At 34.2% G+C, this 19,504-nt stretch overlaps 1 pseudogene; it reads left to right on the forward strand.

Annotated features, from left to right (window-relative positions):
* LOC111060141 overlaps positions 1 to 12,168 on the forward strand; it is a 113,238-nt pseudogene extending 101,070 nt beyond the window's left edge.
* Positions 12,169 to 19,504: the final 7,336 nt, after the last annotated feature.

Below are 19,504 nucleotides of genomic sequence, written 5' to 3' on the forward strand. Positions count from 1 at the left end.
TTGAAAATTATGATAATATGTACTCTAGTTTAGGAGGATTATCATGTCATGTCAACAAATCAGATTATGTCGATCAAATCGATTAAATTGTCTAGCTAGATAAAATTTCTCGCTGATTGATTATGATTACACAACTGGAAATAATTCTTTCTCTCTCCCACACAGGCACACGCTCTTCTGTTATCGAGAGACGACGAAATTATCATCTGTTTTCCAAGGATGAATTATCCTTTTAATGTCATTCAGCGAGTTTTCCAAAGAATGAGACCTAGGGCAGTCGAATCTTTATATCATAAACCTACTATGTTCCAAATTTCGTAAAAATCGTTAGAGCCGTTTTCGAGATCCGTAAAACATGAATAACCAGATATAAAAATAACCAGATATATACAGAAATTGCTCGCTTAATATAATAGGATATAGATAGATTCTCCACTACTCTTTCACTGTAGGTTTCGGTACATGAACAACTCTTGAATGTAAATAGTTATTATAATACTCTATATACTAAAGAGAGATTCGAATTAAGGAAGCTTCGATTTGAAGTGTCCATGTCCATGGACCTTTTTTCCTTGTGTATCAATATTTCTCCTCTCTTTCACTATTTATGAGTTGGGCAATAATATTAATTGATGTCACCAGACAGAATCACTTTATTTTCCCTTGGAACATTTCAAATGAACAAAACATTTATAATCCAGATTATATACAAACCAATTGAATAACAAAATAACACTCACTAATCACTTGAAATTGTCAAATAATGATCAACTTTGAAAATTATGATAATATGTACTCTAGTTTAGGAGGATTATCATGTCATGTCAACAAATCAGATTATGTCGATCAAATCGATTAAATTGTCTAGCTAGATAAAATTTCTCGCTGATTGATTACACAGCTGGAAATAATTCTGTCTCTCTCCCACACAGGCACACGCTCTTCTGTTATCGAGAGACGACGAAATTATCATCTGATTTCCAAGGATGAATTATCCTTTTAATGTCATTCAGCGAGTTTTCCAAAGTATAAAAACATTTAAGAAAATTTAGACCTAGTGCAATCGAATCTTTATATCATAAACCTACTATGTTCCAAATTTCGTGAAAATCGTTAGAGCCGTTTTCGAGATCCGTAAAACATAAATAACCAGTTATAAAAATAACCAGATATATACAGAATTTGCTTGCTTAATATAATAGGATATAGATAGATTCTCCACTACTCTTTCACTGTAGGTTTCGGTACATGAACAACTCTTGAATGTAAATAGTTATTATAATACTCTATATACTAAAGAGAGATTCGAATTAAGGAAGCTTCGCTTTGAAGTGTCCATGTCCATGGACCTTTTTTCCTTGTGTATCAATATTTCTCCTCTCTTTCACTATTTATGAGTTGGGCAATAATATTAATTGATGTCACCAGACAGAATCACTTTATTTTCCCTTAGAACATTTCAAATGAACAGAATTTTTATTTCGAGAGTTATTTTTCTGCAGAAATAAGATTAATTCACTCCCTTTTAATCACAAAACCCACTCTTATCATGAAAACAGGAGAATTATTGATATATTTCTGTACTAGAAGGAAGATGAGTTTTGGATGGGCACGGTAAGCCCTCAATCCCGTCTACCTGAAAACAATAAACTCTTCTCATCTTCCAACTCTTCTAATCATCATTCAGTGACATATTATTATCAGAGACTAGAAATATAGGCTTATCCTTATCCTTATAATCATAATCTTATATCCTTATTCTTATCCTTATCCTTTTCCTTACGCTTATCCTTTATCTATGTTATTATTTATTCTCTTGACATTTATGGCTTCAACTTGGAAGATTAAGGCCCGGTTGCACAACAGCCGGTTAAATTTTAACCGTGATTAATTTCACGAGAACCAATTAGAGAAGCCGTCTTTTCAAAAACGTCTTCTCTAATTGGTTCACGTGAAATTAATCACGGTTGTAATTTAACCGGCTGTTGTGCAACCGGGCCTAAGAGTCAAAGATGATGAATTGATCTATTTTTTTTTCATTTTTTGTGTAGTTGAGAGGTTGATATTGTGGTGATTATTCATATTGGAAGAAAAAGACTATAAATTGACAAAAAACCACAGATTTATTGATACTTAGAAAGACCGGTCTCGGTTATTACACCATTGTCAATCTCTGATAAACCGAAACCGGTCTTTCTAAGTATCAATTGATCTATTCATGATCAAATTTCGAACAAGGATCATTGAATGAAGTATCAAGTTCAAATATGTTTTGGAGAAATTGAAGAATATCTTGACAAAATTCGGCCTTTATATTATCTTTCCACTACAAAGATATCTTAGGATGAGGAACCTTTTGTCACTGTCATCACAAAGTGTCTTTCTCATATCTATAAGTCCTGGATGCCTTGTACGAAAATATCTCCAAGCATCTACAAAATCAATATCGGTTCCAGTAAGGGAATGCTTCTATCACACAAGACAATAATAGAGAGGAAATAAGGAAAGGGTAGGTTATATGAGGGGACCAATGCTTTGCACGGCTACTTTCAGGTGGAATTTTCTCCTGAGGCTGCTGAGTCAGCAGTTTCAAAGACACTGCTGCTGATCCACCTCATCTTGAATGAATCCCAGGAGGCACATTAGATCCTCTCTCTCCGGTCAAGCCACATTTGATCAGGAGCACGTTGGAACGAGGTTAGGAGAGTTATGATAGGAAGTTAAGAGAAGGTCTATCTACACTCATCGTTGAGCTGATTACATTGCTGTGACACTTTTCTACGAGAACGATGAGTGGTCAAACTTCAATAAAATTTATTGTGAGAACAGTATTCGAGTTATTTAGGGCCAGTATTTGAGCTCGGGATTTAGCTAAGTTCTAGACTTAAGTTCTGACTACAGTTCCAAGTTCTGACTACAGCTGGAGTCAGAAAATTGGCTTTCGTTGTCTCTCGATAACAGAAGATGTGTGTGCCTGTGTGGGAGAGAGAATTATTTGAAGCTGATTATAATCATAATCAATAAGCGAGAAATTTTATCGAGATACACAATTTTCAATCGATTTGATCAACATAATCTGATTTGTTGACATGACATGATAATCCTCCTAAACTAGAGTATATCATAATTTTCAAAGTTGATCATTATTTGACAATTTCAAGTGATTAGTGAGTGTTATTTTGTTATTCAATTTGGTTTGTATATAATCTTTTTTTTTTTTGTTTTCAAATGTTTGAACAGAAAATTGAACCTGAATTCAAGTGTATGGAACACATAACCTATTTTCTGGACTATTTATAGTGTATAAATCAAAATTCGTGAAAAAACAGTTTTGGACTGTGTCTGTTAGTACTTGCCCAATCATTTTAAAGAGTTTTGTTCAGTTTATCAAATGTCAATAAATTAATAAATAACGAGTGAAGCTCGGTGCCCCGATATTTTAATTTAAGCGTGGACGACTACGACTACGCCCCATTTCAGAAAGTCAATTTTTGGACTCCAGCTGTTTAAAGTCTAGAACTTGGCTAAATCCCGAGCTCGGAAACCAGCCCTTAATCGGAGAAAGTGAAAATTGGGAATTCCAATTCCAAATTTTATTTATACGAAAATTAACTTCAATCAATCTTGACTTATTTTTGAACAGTTAGCTGAAGAAACGTTTAAAATAGTTTTTGTTGAGTACCTAGTTCCAAAGTAATATTGGGGTAGTCATCCATATTAGATGACTAGAGGTATTTCTGAACAGTAGCTATAGAAAAGTCGTTTCTAACTATAGTTATTTTTCTACGTAGTTTTGAATGTGGTATTGTTGTACTTATCCCATAATATATAGAAATTCTAGATAGGGTCTGTAGTCAGATCACAGATCTATTGAAAATTGGCATACCAATTTGGTTTTTATATCATAATCAATCTCTGTAAAAACTCTGGAGTGGAAAGTCTGTGGCTTGATAATGTCTAGCTTCTAATTCGAAAGCAATAGTTCTGCAGTACACGGAGCATCAGTGGAAAATAATGATGTTCGTATATTGATTGCAATTCAAAAATATTTGTACTTTCACTAATGAAAGTATTTTTGTTTTCTGTTACAGATGGTGAAGATGATGATAACAATAGTGGTTGTATTCACAACTTGTTGGCTTCCTTTCAACATTCTATTGGTGAGTAGGATCCCATCTTAGAAATTCTTTTAGAAGCCTATAAAATCTTATAAAAAGTCCTAATGTAGTAGGGTCCACGTTATAATGGCAGTGGAATAAGATAGGAGAAAATCGTTGCCGTTCCTCTGTCTTGTCAATGCCTTCTATAGACAGTAGCTGATACAGGTTTATTGATGTAATATTAACGGTGCATTCTCGTTTAAAATAATCAATTATATTTTATTAAGCAAGGAAATTATATTATTTTTCAATAATTTCATAATGAGTTTACATATAATGATTAAAATGAAATATTTTGACAATTAATTATTCATTCTTCATTGTTAAAAGACGATCTGGCAACAGAGCAAAGCGAGAAAGAGATAGCCCATCCGCTTTGTTGAATGATGGACAAGGATAGCAATAGCAATGCTAGTCAAACACTGCCATTATAACGTGAACCTCACTATAGTAAAATTGAATCATAACACTTTCCTATGAGGATCAAGATCTACACAACGATAATCATTTTGATTTCTGGAATATGGACTATAATAAATATATATTAAACAATGTACAAAAGCTGGAAAACAACTGTGTTGTGATAATATATCAGTGGATATCATTAGACTAGATAAGTAGATTTATAATAAATTTATTATGAATTCTACCCAATGATTCATGATTCAAAACATTATCACTGCATTTGAATAGAAACCATCATTTATATTCTTAATGACGACAGTAATAGGAATTCATTTTGCATTATTGATATGTGTAGACTGAGATTTATTCGGAAATAGTTCACATAGCCATCACACTTTTCTAGGTGAACGATGACTGCTCCAAAGTATAATAATTTGTTCTTTGAAGTATTTTATTTATGTATTTCATAAGTGATGCAATAAAACTGTATAAATTTGAGTTTAATCGTTTAAAGTACTGTGATGTATATTTACAGTAGAATCTACAAAAGATCCGATACTGTAGATCACTTTTCCAAAGAAGCTAGCTGGTAGCAGTCTGATAATGGAGTTTTGAAGGTTCACTCAAGGAAGATAAAACTTGTAATTCCTAAATTAGAATAAAAGTCACGAGCTCAACTTCCCTTCCAAGTTGCATAAAACTTTAAACTCAGCTATTTATCGAAAGCTGTCAAAGGGAATGAATCCCGTTAGAGGGTTTTCGCTAAGATTAATCATCGAATGTGATAAAGTGTTTGATACTAGGACATGCTTTTTGCCTGATTGGGAACGTTCTCTTAGTTTTCAGTAAACGTTCTCAAAAACGTTCTGAGTTCTGGGAACGTTCTCAGTAAACGTTCTGTGTGGAGAAAATGCTTAGTTTCAAGAGATCTGATGTTGATAAGGATCCAATGGAAAAGGTTACCTGTAAAGTATAAGTTTAACACCCAATGGTTTGGTATCAAACTTTATTCATGACCACCTTCAGCCAGATAGGATTGCGATTCGCCGCAGATTTTCAAGAACTTCTTGACCTCCCAACAGGTTGATGAAGCGATCTCATACATCGTTCATGTACGTGGAATATATTCCAATTTGGGTAATTAGAAGTATATAGAAGGTATACAACATGATAAACCCGTGAACCTTTCAGGTAACCTATATTGATGGATTGACTCTGCAGTTCATCTGTCGATAACATTCCTCAGATCACTCATATTAGTCATATTGCACTCCAACCAAATTACAGCTTATGAGAAATATTTCATGTTTTTTAAAGTCGAAATAACTAATGCCCATCAAGGCTGACTCGAGTCTAATGAAAAACTTGCTTTTCCTGTCCTTGAAAACTGGAAAATGCTTTATTTCTCCTTGGGCTCTTATCTAAATTATATCACAGTTTATGACAAGAGAGACACACTCTCCTCATTCGATCTCTCTCTCTCTCACACACTCTCTCTCCCACTCACTCTCTACAACAGTTACGCAACTACTGAACAACAGTTACGTAACTGAAAGATCAGGTATCATATCAGAATTCATTCATAACTGACAACAAACAAGACTCTTCATCACTATGGCGTGATATAAAAGAATTCGGTTTCGGCAAACAGAAATCCCAAATCGAAATTGACTTACCTCTAGACGATATAAACAACCATTTCATTTCACATTCAAATCAGTGTGATGAGTCAGCGATAATAAATCATTCCAATGACCTTAATTATCAAGTAACAAACCTCAACATACCATTAGAAGATCAATTTTCATTGTCATCCAATTTCAGAATTTGAAGCTTTCAAAGCAATTCAGCATATTCATAGCAATGCTACTGGGGCGGACAAAATTCCAATCAAATTTATCAAGAAAATGCTCTTTGCTGTTCTACCAACTATCACATTTATTTTCAATAAGTCTCTTGAGAACGGATCTTTTCCTGAAGGTTGGAAGGCTGCTCTAGTTCGTCCTTTGAATAAGGTTCCATCTCCCAATAGAGTTGAAGACCTTAGAACTATCATTATTTTATCTGCACTATCAAAAGAACTAGAAAGACTTGTACATGCACAAGTTACTGAGTTCCTTGGACAGAAAAAGAAGCTTCATAACTTTCAGTCCGGTTTTCGTAAATCTCATTCAACAGGAACTGCTCTTCTACGTGTCACTGATGATATAAGGTTGGCAATGGATCAAAGAAAATGTACAACCTTGACTCTTCTGAAGCATTTGATACTGCTGATCATAAAGTTTTTCTAAAAAAATAGCTATTCTTGGTTTCAGTCATCAATCTATAGTTTGGTTCAATTCATATCTCACAGATAGGAAACAATGTGTCTCTCTTGGCAAGAACAGGTCGAATTGGTTGAATGTTTCACATGGTGTTCCTCAAGGTTCAATTCTAGGCCCTCTTCTTTTTACTCTGTATGCAAATGATCTTCCCTCTTCTATAAGATTTTCTAGTTTCCATACATATGCAAATGACCTTCAAATTTATGCAAGTTGTCCTATAACGAAAGTTAATGAAACCGTGCAAAAGATGAATCATGACATCAGTTCGATAGTGGAATGGACAAGGCGAAACGGCCTCGGACTCAACCCAACCAAAACACAACCCATAATTTATTGGTTACTCACGTTTAGTAAACAATATCGACTTCAACTCGATACATAAAATAACTGTTGATGGTAATGTGATCCCCTACTGCAGCTCAGTGGAAAACCCTAGGCATCATTATGGATAAAAACCTCGACTGGTCAGAACAAGTCAATAAAACCTGTAGAAAGGTTTTCTCAGCAATGCATTCATTGAAAAAATTACAAGAAGTCCTTCCTAGAAGTATACGATTATTACTGGTCCAATCTCTGATTTTTCCACATTTCACGTACTGCAACTCTGTCCTCAATGACATGCAGCGCTGTCAAAATTATTGTCTACGTTTTGTTTACTCTCTTGAACGCCATGAACATTAATCAATCAATCAAAATCTTTATTCAATATATATAAAAATGTACGAGAATGCGTCAATTAGAAAAAATATTTTCTTGAAAATATAGCATGTCAGTCATAACAAATCCATAAATATTTACAATATTTATCTAATAGTCTTCAAGGATGGTTTTCCAGAAACTCATCCACCGAGTAATAGGCTTTTTCTATTAAGAATTTATGCAGGTTAGCTTTGAATTTCTCAATCCACAGTTAGTTGATAATAGTTTCAAAAAGCTTGGAAGTCTGTTATAAAATTTGCACCCTGCATAGCTAGGCTTCCTCTCATATCACCCCAGCACACATAGCTCTACCCTAAAGCTTCCCGATCAGAGACGTTTCAAAATAATCAATCTTTTCAGAGATACTTTAAAATACGGAATCCCAACTATTTTAAAAATGATTTTAAATTTGTTTCCGATGGTAGGAGGATAGACGCTTCCCATACTAGAACTGGTGCAAATACTCTCAGGATACTCAATCATCGAACTACTTACAATCTATTCCAAATCGTTCCTTGTCAGTGCTTGTCGTGAATGGAATAAACTTCCCAACTCTATTAGATGCATTGAGAGCCGAGCGGGCTTTATCCTGTCTTTGAAAAAGTATCTTTAAACTTGTGATGATGGGAACGATCTACAAGATTTCAACTTGGCTACTCCTTGCATCAGCCCAATGTAACGCGGCGCAAGGTGTTGATGCGGATTCATATTTTACAATAATTGATTACTCATCTCTTTTCCTCTCAAATTCTAATTTCCTTATGAATAAAGATAGGAAGATTCTGTTCCGGATTTGGATCGAGCACCCCCAAATACTGAGACCAAGCGAGAGTCAGATTTCTGAAATTACCCAAAAATAAGTGAGTTTTAGTCACTTTTATGAATTTTTTAAAGAGCTCAAGGTCTCTAGAGCAAGGTCTCACGTTGTTGCTAAGTAATGCTAGCTTCACACACATTCGGTTCGGTTCGTTTTCGGTTCGGTTCGATTCGTTGCCGAAAACGAATGAGGCTTTCATACATATCAGGTTTTAATTCGTACGGTTCTAATTAGGTATTTTCTTCTCATAAACACAGCTGTGTTTGGATTTTCACAATTCATGCTGTGGAATAAAATATAACAAAGCTGGTGTCAAATAGTAAGATGTGATTTCTTGAACATCAAAATTTTCAAGTTAATTAAAAATTGTGAACTAGCCTATTTGAATAGTTTATTTTTTATATTAATTTTGGACGTTCAGAGTGATTATTTTTTTGAATTGAAAATTCGTTTCAATTTTTGACACATGGTACATGACGTTCATCTCTTCTCTCCGTTAATGAAATCATGTAAGTTTCATGGAAAAAAATTCTCCCTAAGTTTCTATTTATCTTCATATTTTTTAGCAAACTATTCATTGACCATGATTTTGACATGGAAGATTTTTTAACAGATAATCACGATATCAGGTTAAAATAAAAACAAAAAATCAAACGTGTGTGAAAGACTTTGCTCTATGTTTCCTGTTTCCTAGCAACGAATTCGAATATGATGAAACCTATTCGTGTCGAGGGGGCGTTCGGTGCTATGCGGTTGCTATTCCGAACCGAATTTAAACCGAATCACCGTTTCTCACTTATCGGAATTTGCCGAAAACAAAATGAACCGAACCGAATGTGTGTGAAAGTAGCCCTTCGCTAGAAACGAATTTGAACCTGATAGAATTTATTAGTCGAGTGGGCGTTCGGTTCTATGCGGTTTCTATTCGGTACCAAATTCAAACCAAATTACCGTTTCATACTTATCGGAATTTGCCGAAAACGGACCAAAAACGAAACGAACCGAATGTGTGTGAAACTAGCCTTAGCGTCCACGTTGTCACTACACCCAGCATGCAGTTTGCGCCGAAATTGAAACAATTACAAAATTGTAAAATTTGCTCATCAAGCTAGCGCAGCTCGTCGTTTTGTTGTGATATTGCGAATTGCCAGAATGGAAACTGCGCTATATCATACTTCAATGGAGCAGTACACTACACTTCCATGTGAAACACACAGGACCACTATCTATAAGAGAGGAGTTAAGAGTGCTGGGATTCGACTATACAATAAATTACCAGCAATCATAAGAGAAAACACAGGACGTAAATTTAGAGTGTTGATGAAGGAGCAAGTCTTAAGCATTTGCGTATACTCATTTGCGTATATGAATTTGAATCACATTACGAGACGATTTATTATGTATTCAAAAATAACTATAGGACTTGATTGACATTATCATAATTTCTATACAGAATTTAGTGTTTTTTTTTTCTGGCTCAAAATTTTGCAAAATTACTCAAAAATTTCCAATTTGTAGAGATTTGAGTGAAATATTATTGTTTTTAATTAGTTTTTGAAAATCAAGATTTCAAATTTCTAGTTTATGCATTAGTATTGAAGTGGAAATTGGAATTTTTGAACTGAGAAGTGAAATCTTAACCTCATTCTTTTTTGAAACTTTTATTTGTAAAAATTTGGGAGAAGACAGTTTTGGGCTATAACATGTTTCTATAATATGCTGCTATAATATGATTGGACACTATACTTGAATGAAGTAGTACACTTGAAATGGATCATTTCATTGTTCTGTAACCGGTGGAGGTATTTTTAAACCCTACACCACACCTGAAATCATTTCTGTAACCGGTGACATATTAGTCTCTATTTATTAATCTTCCAAATATGAAATATATAAAAATACATGTGGTTTGATAGACATTTTTGCAGTCTATACCACCGCTGCGCACCAATGTGAACGGAGGGGGGTTTTTCTTCTCTTCTACAATATTTACCAAAATTATGCTATTAAATCTCTATTTGAATCCTTGATTGGTTGGGAGCTTTTAGTGGATTCGTTCATTCAAATGCACAGATTATCAACATTATCTGATTGTCACCTATTTCAGCAACTAGCAGCTCCGAGCCAGGAACTTCAATGAAAAATACTAATAAAATTCAACTTCAGGTTTATTGAACTCTAAATAGGTGGAACGAATTAATAAAAGTCAGGTAACATGTCAAATTTTCAAACAGAACAAAGTGATTCAGCAATTGATTCACAAAAAATATATTCAATTCCAATCTACACATTTTGGGAACCTGCTAACTTGCTGCATTTAAATTTGGGCCTCGGTCATTCTATGAAATTAAATTTTGAGCTTAATAAGAAAAACAGCAAAAGTTTGGCACTCACCATTTTAACAATATTCAAACTTGGACTCTTCAGAAACACTCACATACGCTTTAATAAAACTTGGTTTCCTATTCAACTAGATAAAAATTACTGATAACTGAAAACATAACAATTTGTCCCTCTGAATGGGAAATGGGCCCATTCAGAGGACCAAGGCTCGCACACCGTTACATGTTTTCCCAGTTACGTCTCAATTCGAACTGTGGCCTTTTCACTGAAAATTATTCCCCCTCCACGAGCGTTGAGCATAACTTCCCGTGGGAAAGCCAAAGCTGCAAAAAGGTCAATGCTCGTGCAATTTTCAAATACAGTGGCTTTTTCGACATGAAATTGTAACTGCAATTGGAAAATGCACGAAAATTGCTTTAATTTTGACAACTGAGCAACAAGTTAGCAAATTCAAACAAGACAGAGTCAATTCTCACACTAAAAACGCAGGGTTCAACAAACAGTAAAATCAAAGTTCATTTCAGTTCATAAACCTGAAAAATAATATAAGATACACACAAACAACTATAATAATACCCACTCAATATTCACACTATTACAGTTCGATTGCAATTCAACATTTTGCTATAGCACGTTGATATAACATGCTGCTATAATATGATACGAACATGTTCTGTTGTTGTTGCAGGTTGTCTGGTCGCACGACGAGAGCCTCGGCGAGTGGGAAGGCCTTCCCTACATGTGGTTCGCGTTCCACTGGCTTGCCATGTCTCACACCTGCTACAACCCGATCATCTACTGTTGGATGAACACTCGGTTCCGTGCCGGGTTCTGCACGGTTCTCGGTCGGGTGGTTCCTGGGGAGATGCGAGTGCTACAGTCGACGGCAATGACTGAGAACTCGGTCATTCCTAGAGTGAACACCGTATCAGGCTCGCGTTACTTGCATTCAACGAACTGTGTCGACTCTACAAACAAAATTGTCAAGTTCCACGAAGATATGATCTAAAACTCATTCGAGTACCTGTGTGTTCATTCAGGTTTATTTCGGTAGATCAATCAATTTTCAAGGTCCACGAAGATATTTCTAGATGATCTAGAATTGTCAAGTTCCATGATCTAAAACTCATTCGAATCCTGTGTGTTCATTCAGGTTCACTTCGGTATTTCAATCAATTTTCAAGGTCCACGAAGATATTTCTAGATGATCTAGATCTCATTGGAAAACTCTGTCTTGAACCAGTGTCTTCATTCAGATTTACTTCGGTATTTCAATCAATTATTGTCAAGTTCCACGAAGATATGATCTAGATGTAATTGGAAAACTTTGTATAAATCATGTGTGTTCATTCAGTTTCACTTCGGTATTTCAAATCCATGAAGATATTATGTAAATCTCATTGGAAAACTTTGTCTTGTATAAGACATAAAGTCACTTCACTCTATATATATGGACTACTTTATTCAAATTAATAAAAACAATATAAAAAATTAGAGTGCACTTTTATTAAATATTCATCATTTTCAAGCTAAAATATTAACATTTTGATGACCAATAGTCGAAACTAGTCGTTAAAATATTCTAAAGTTTAATGAAATTAATGAAAGTTTACTATTGTGATTTTTTAACAACTGACATGCCATGATCCCCATTTGGGACTTTTTATGAAAAAGTGGATAAGAAATGCAAAACATGATAATAATTTTTTTACATAATTCCCTTATATTTGTGCATTGTTAAAAGCACAAATAATGAATAAAGATCAATTTGGAAATTTGGCAGTCAATGGGTTAATAAAAGTGTACTTCAAGTTTTCATATTGTTTTTACTATTGAACATGTTTGCTCATTCAGTTTTACTCCGGTATTTCAATTGATTGTCAAGCTCCACGGCGATATAGTCTAGATGTTAATGAAAAATTTGTAATGATCTTGTGTGTTCATTCCGTTTTATTTTTGTATTTCGATTAATTGTCAAGTTCCACAAAAATATGATCTGAATCTCATTGAAAAACTTTGTATTGATCCTGTGTGCTCATTCAGCTTAACGTTGATTATTTCAACTTAGTGTAATGTACTCGAGAACTCAATCAATACTGGGGCATGATAAAATTCTATACCTATTGCCTAATACCATACAGGAAAAATAGCATAAGAAGATATCCCATGGTATTCGCATCCCATGGTATAGGTCATTCATGTCCCAAATTTCAGCCGACTTTTTTGTTACTTGTTAACTCAAGTCTATTAGTATTCGCATCCCATGGTATTGCCATTCATGTCCCAAATTTCAGCCGACTTTTTTGTTACTTGTTAACTCAAGTCTATTAGTATTCGCATCCCATGAAATAGCCATTCATGTCCCAAATTTCAGCCGACTTTTTTGTTACTTGTTAACTCAAGTCTATTAGTATTCGCATCCCATGAAATAGCCATTCATGTCCCAAATTTCAGCCGACTTTTTTGTTACTTGTTAACTCATGTCTATTATTATCGACTACTGTCTATTATTACTGTTTTGACCGTGTGAGAGTGTAAGAATGGCACACTATGAAAGACGATTTGGAACATAAATGCCTTGAGATACCTACCTTGAGATATCTTATTATGCAATATGCAGAGATGAAATATAATCTTATGCGGAGAAGATGTGATATCCATGAGATATCTTCTTATGCTATTTTTCTTTATGCTAATTCCTATATTGCATGATAGAATTCAAACTAATGAACTAAAATCCAAATTAATTCAGCAGCATTTTAATATCTCAGTGATTTCCATCTGAATACAAACTTAATGTAGTAATACCATTAGTAGCTGGCTATTGTAATGGGAAGGTATAAAACTATTAACTTGTATTTTATCATGCAACAGGGCACTGATTGTTTTCAAACAGGGCTGTCTTCGAAACAATGAATTACAAGATAGACAGTCTCATTTGAATAACTTTTTCTAATCGAAAGTTTTCAAATTAATCGGAAAAAGTGGAAACTTTCCTATCTGACTTGTCGACTCCGACGACGTTTTTTCTGAAGCCTAAAAAAACTTGTAAAATAGATCGGAAACTGTGAGTTTTGAACTGTGCTAGATATTAGTCGATTTCAAAAATTTTCATAAATGTACAGTTGTATGTATCGTGTAATTACTGTGTTCTTGTATACAATCTAATAAATAAAAGATTTTGTCATCTACTAATCAAACCGTTTTGGAGCTTATTGTGAATCCAATTGAAGATTTATTGAAACTTTTTTAATCAAATCCAAATTTCCCTCTCAACTCTCTACCTTACATTTCCCGTTTACTGATTACTTCTTTTTGTTTATCAGTTACTTTTCACTAGACTCTTCTAATCAACTTTCTAATGAGAATCTTTTCATCTTAAAATGTTTCTTATCTCAACCTAAATTGTTTATCTTATTTATCTGAAGCAAGATTTCCAAGGAATCTCCATATGAAAATTTCAGATCGCTATCTTCTTTCTTGAATAACAGACAAGGATATAGTGAGGTCCACGTTATAATGGCAGTGGAGAAATATGGGAGAACAATGTTGCCGATCTTTGGTCTTGTCAATGCCTTCTATAAACGGTAGCTGATACACATTTATTAATGTAATATTAATTGTTTATTCTCGTTTAAAACAATCAATTATATTTTATTAAGCAATAAATTATATTTTTCAATAATTTCATAATGAAGATGAAATATTTCGTTTATTAATTATCAATTCTACATTGTTAAAAGACGATCTGACAGCAGACCAAGTCGAGAAAAAGATAGCGCTATCCGCTTTGTTGAGTGATAGACAAGGATAGCAATACCATTGCTAATCTAACACTGCCATTATAACGTGGACCTCACTATAGGAAGATGATACCATAGAGAAACGATAGCATAAGTAGATATCCCATGGTATAGGGCGTTTATGTCGCATCTTTTACTGTTATCCCAAGCCGATAGTTCACATAGTTCTTTCCTATGCAGCTGTGTGACGCTGGTAGTCTCTCAAATTGTGTCGTTTATACACTATCACCCCAACAAAACAGTAAAAATTGAATATAATCGACAGTAATCGGCTTGAGATAACAGTAAAAGTTGTGACATAAATTCCTTATACCATAGGATATCTACTTACACTATTGTTTCTCTATGATGATACTTAGATGATACAAGGATGATGGACAAGGATAGCAGCACCAATGTTGATCAGATACTGCCATTGTAACGTGGACCTCTATAGAGTAAAGGGTTGGTTCATGATTCAATGTCTGAATGAAACAGTCGGTTCTGTTGAAACGTGTTTCAATGAAATTTATGCGTCTGTCTCCACTACTGAGAAGTGCATTTCAATGAAACGACACTCGTTTCAATGAAATTTATACGTCTGTCTCCAAGAGTGAGAAGTGCAAGTGAAATAAGGTGAATAGTATGCTCTATTCTCAACTGCTTATTATCATTCCCATTCCTTTCTACCACTCGCCAAGACAAGAATGCGCGGAACGATTCATTACAGTCTGGCAACAATTAATTCTCGGGCGGAAGTCATTGTTTTGCCACAAAAGATCAACGCAATTCGCTTTCGGTGGTTACAAATAAATAGTGCTTATCCACACCGTTGAAGTAGCAAGGAGCGATTTCCTTTGTGTTATGTGCTTCAAGCAGAGCATTGTTTCGTTATGCTTGGCGGGAGTGCCTCAGTTCTGCGAGATTTCAAATTGTCTAGTGAATGAATAATATACCAGGTTAGGATGGATCTAAATGTATGCAGGCAATAATTCAAATACAAAATTGATAAAGTTATGGTCCTGATTCCAGCGAGGATCGTAGAAATCAGCTGCAAAAAATATTATTCTAAAGAAATAGATCACTGGTTGAGGGAAAATGGTGATATACTGAAATCTTTTTTGATGATCTTAAAAAATAGTTGTTTACCCAAAACGGAAATAATCATATAAAAAACTATGATAATAATGAACATAGTAATAAAAATAATAACAAATCGAAATAGTGATAAATCTAACTAAATAGTAATAATAAAACATAAAAAACTAATAGTAATAATCAAAACAGAAAATCACACAAAATAGAACATATTTAAATAATAGTAATAAAAATTGCTGTATCTGGAGAATTTTTTCAATAGGATTCTTTTGTTAATCATATTTAGTAATATGTCAATTATTAGTAATTTTTAGTAATATTGGTTTTTTTAGAATAGAATTATAATTATATTTCTTTTTAGTTTTATGAAATAGCACAACTCGCATCCGCGCTCAGATTCTTTCTTTGCGGATACTAATCTTTCCATGAAATGTAATTATATTTATGTTTGTGAACTGTATTTTAAATGGAAATGAATTTGATTTGATTTGAATGAATAATTGCTCTCATTTTAACATTATTTTCAAGATAATATTATACAAGAAGATATTTACAGTTATAACAAGCATTAAACCCTTGGTTAACGACCGTCAGGGCGAGGTTTGTCATAAGTAGATTCCATACAAAATTAAACATTTTTTTACAAATATTTTTCTCTATGAAGTGTTCATTCAACAATTATTCACAACTCACTATCCATTAAACTCCGAAATCAAGTAGTGTCTGTATTTCCATGCACCAATACAGTTAGCCAGTCATCTCCGTTTAGGTAGTTCTTCAGCTCTTCCCGTGACAATGCAGCCCTGCCAAAGTGTTACCATCTGAACTCGACGAGTATGGGACATGTTCCAATGAAATGCGTGACATCCTCCTCCTTCCTATTGCACAATGAGCAGAGCCTGTCCCCGTTGAATGAGTAGCCCTACTCATTGAGTCGGATCAATTCATTTCTTGCTTTGAAGAACCACTTGATGAATTGAAAGCTGGAATTTTGAGAAATGTAATCATTCCAGTGGTTTAGCTCTCGACGAATGGTGTACCGCAAATTGTCTAGTGTATGCGAACATAACCTAAAAGGCTCTGTTCAATTAGGGTTTAGGTAAGGGGAAAGGTTGAAGAGGTTAGGTTTTGGCTTTCAAATGGTAATATGTTTGTATTATTTGCAATGTTTCAATAATTTTAGATAATAAACACAAATAACGAAAAGTTGCAATACTCGCACATTTGAGATATCACACGTCATATTAATGACAACCTGCTTGATACCCGTAATATCAAAAATGAGAATAAATTGAGATTTAAAATTGAGTGCTTTTTCAACTCTGGATAAACATTTGCAGATAATAATCTGAGATTTTCCATTTTCTTAATATTTCCACAACAATTTTCCATCATTCTCTTCAAAGCAATTGATTCTATGTAAAACTGTTACAATTATTCATACAATATACAGTATTCAGTACCAGAAAATTTGAGTGTGAAATGAATATAGTTACTTTTGTTTTTGAATCATTAAGAAATTCAAAAGCGATTGAAGCTGAAGAAGAAGAAATTCATATCAACGCTCTTTATCAACTTGAGTTCAAAAGTTCTATCCTTCTAAATGAGAAGTCCGATCATATCCCCTCTAAGAGCAATCCATTGATTACAACAGGGCTCACCAACCTAGGGCCTACGGGCCACATCCGGCCCGCAGATAGATTTTGTCCGGCCCGCCGAGAGCTATTGCAACTAGTGAGTATTGAATGTAATACTAAAGTATAGAGACTGATTATACCACCTGAACGGCACAACGTCCCACTTGGAGTAGACACCAGACAAATTCAAATCTGGCAGATTTCCAATGATATGAATATTTATTTATTTCAATGACAATTACAAATTATAATTATTATAATAAATATAATATGATTGGGAAAAGACAACAGGCATAGCCCAAAACTTTAGTTCTCCCAAACTTTTACAAACAAAAGTTTCAAAAAAGATTTGAGGCACTCCTCTCCCTTCTCCTTCAGAGGTTTGTAGCTAGTGATGGTAAATTTTCAAAAGATATCACCTTGGACCGACCAATCTCGGAGAAGAAATTTTTAGTGCAGTTGTCAATAAGAGCATCATTGACAGAATTGTCGCCAAGATTCGTTAACGGATAGACACCAGAAGATTAAGAATCATTCACAAACTTATGAGGGATTTATCTCAATCAACTGACAACAACTGTGAGTACTCTTCTCTTACTAGCCACTCCATTTCTTAATAAGTGTGAAATTAGCTGTAAACAAGCTGCGATCAACCATTGCGAGATATAAGCAAATGGTCCTACAAGTCAAATTCCACGTACATCCCTGTTATTGGCCCTCTAAGCCTCCCAAGAATTAAAAATGTGGCCCCTGGATAAAAAAGGTTGGAGACCCCTGGATTACAAAGTCATCAATGAATGATGGTTCAACCTAATATCATATTATTATGATTATTGATTATCGATTAAATATAATAAAAAAGGTTACACCCATCAGTTCAGCCTTCTATATTGGTCAATGATTGAATTAAAGGTTATTTCCACATACTCAGGCTTTGCCCTTCCATGTGAACACTTTAGCACTAAACGAATTCTTGCGGCTTTGTGTGTTGAAGTATTTTCATTCCATGCACGTTGAGCAGCTGGATTGCTTCCACATTCAAATATTGATGAAGTATTTCCTCATGGTCGATTATATTGATATCATTAATTTATTATCATAATTTTGAAGTAATTTCTCCCATTCAATCTCAGTTCAATTACTATATCCAATTCTATATTTTTTTCTTTGTATCTATTGTTGGAAGAAGAAGGATAAATCGGTCTCTTGTTCTCCAAAGTCATTATAGTCATCAGTAACGCGATTATCCAAAAAAATTACCAAACACAAGAACAGTGGCGATTTGTTTATCGACATAAACTGAAACAGAAACAAAACTCATCTAATCCACTTTATAATTTTCAACTAATTTTCTTTGAAGCTGAGAACCCTTCTCAGATTCGGCCCTTTGTCGTTCCGAGAAAAGTTGTGTTTTGAAACAGAATACAGAAGAGGCAAAAATAAATCTCAGATTCCACTCATTACATTATATGCATGAGTACCACTTCAAAGCTCAGAAACAGACTGAAATACTTTCTCGTGTTTTACGTGCCAGCAGCACTTGTCTGGCGACTTTCTAATCCAATGAACTCTTTTTCTAACTCAAAGTAATTGTGTTTTGTCGAGTTCTCAAGTCCTATTCTTTGAACTACTATCTTCTCAGATAATCTTGGGAAGCTGCTGTAGCCTGGTGGGGAGACGCAATGTCGATTGATTGGAGGGATAATTTAATTAGAGTCTGAGAGAATGGAACTGACGAAGCTGTTTCAATCAGATGTGCTCTCGATGTAGCTAAATTTATTGTGTTCGTATTACCGTAGATGAACTATTGAATGAAAAGACTAAGAAATTGTGAAAGACCACAGATTTTACTCTGAGTTTATCAGAGATTGAAAATGGTGTGACAACCGGAGCCGGTCTTTCCACTTTCAATATAATCTGTGGTTTTTGACAATTTCTTAGTCTTTTTATTTAATATGGGTAATAACCACAGTATCAACTTCTCAACTACACAAAAAGTAGATGAACTATATTTTCTTTAGGTTCAGTTTAGTGGAGCTTCTCTATAGTATTACTCAAGTTATAGATAGACTTGAAAATATACAGAAATGTACATTTTCAATATGAATGTAGCTACACAAAATACATGAGTAATAAAAATACATTCTTCAACCACGGAATGAACAATCTAGTATAGAAGTTTTCTCTGCTTTATCATTACTCATTACTTATTCGCTCATATTATCATTACTCAAGTTAC

This window comes from Nilaparvata lugens, chromosome 2, assembly GCF_014356525.2.
Source record: "Nilaparvata lugens isolate BPH chromosome 2, ASM1435652v1, whole genome shotgun sequence".
Taxonomy (NCBI): domain Eukaryota; kingdom Metazoa; phylum Arthropoda; class Insecta; order Hemiptera; family Delphacidae; genus Nilaparvata; species Nilaparvata lugens.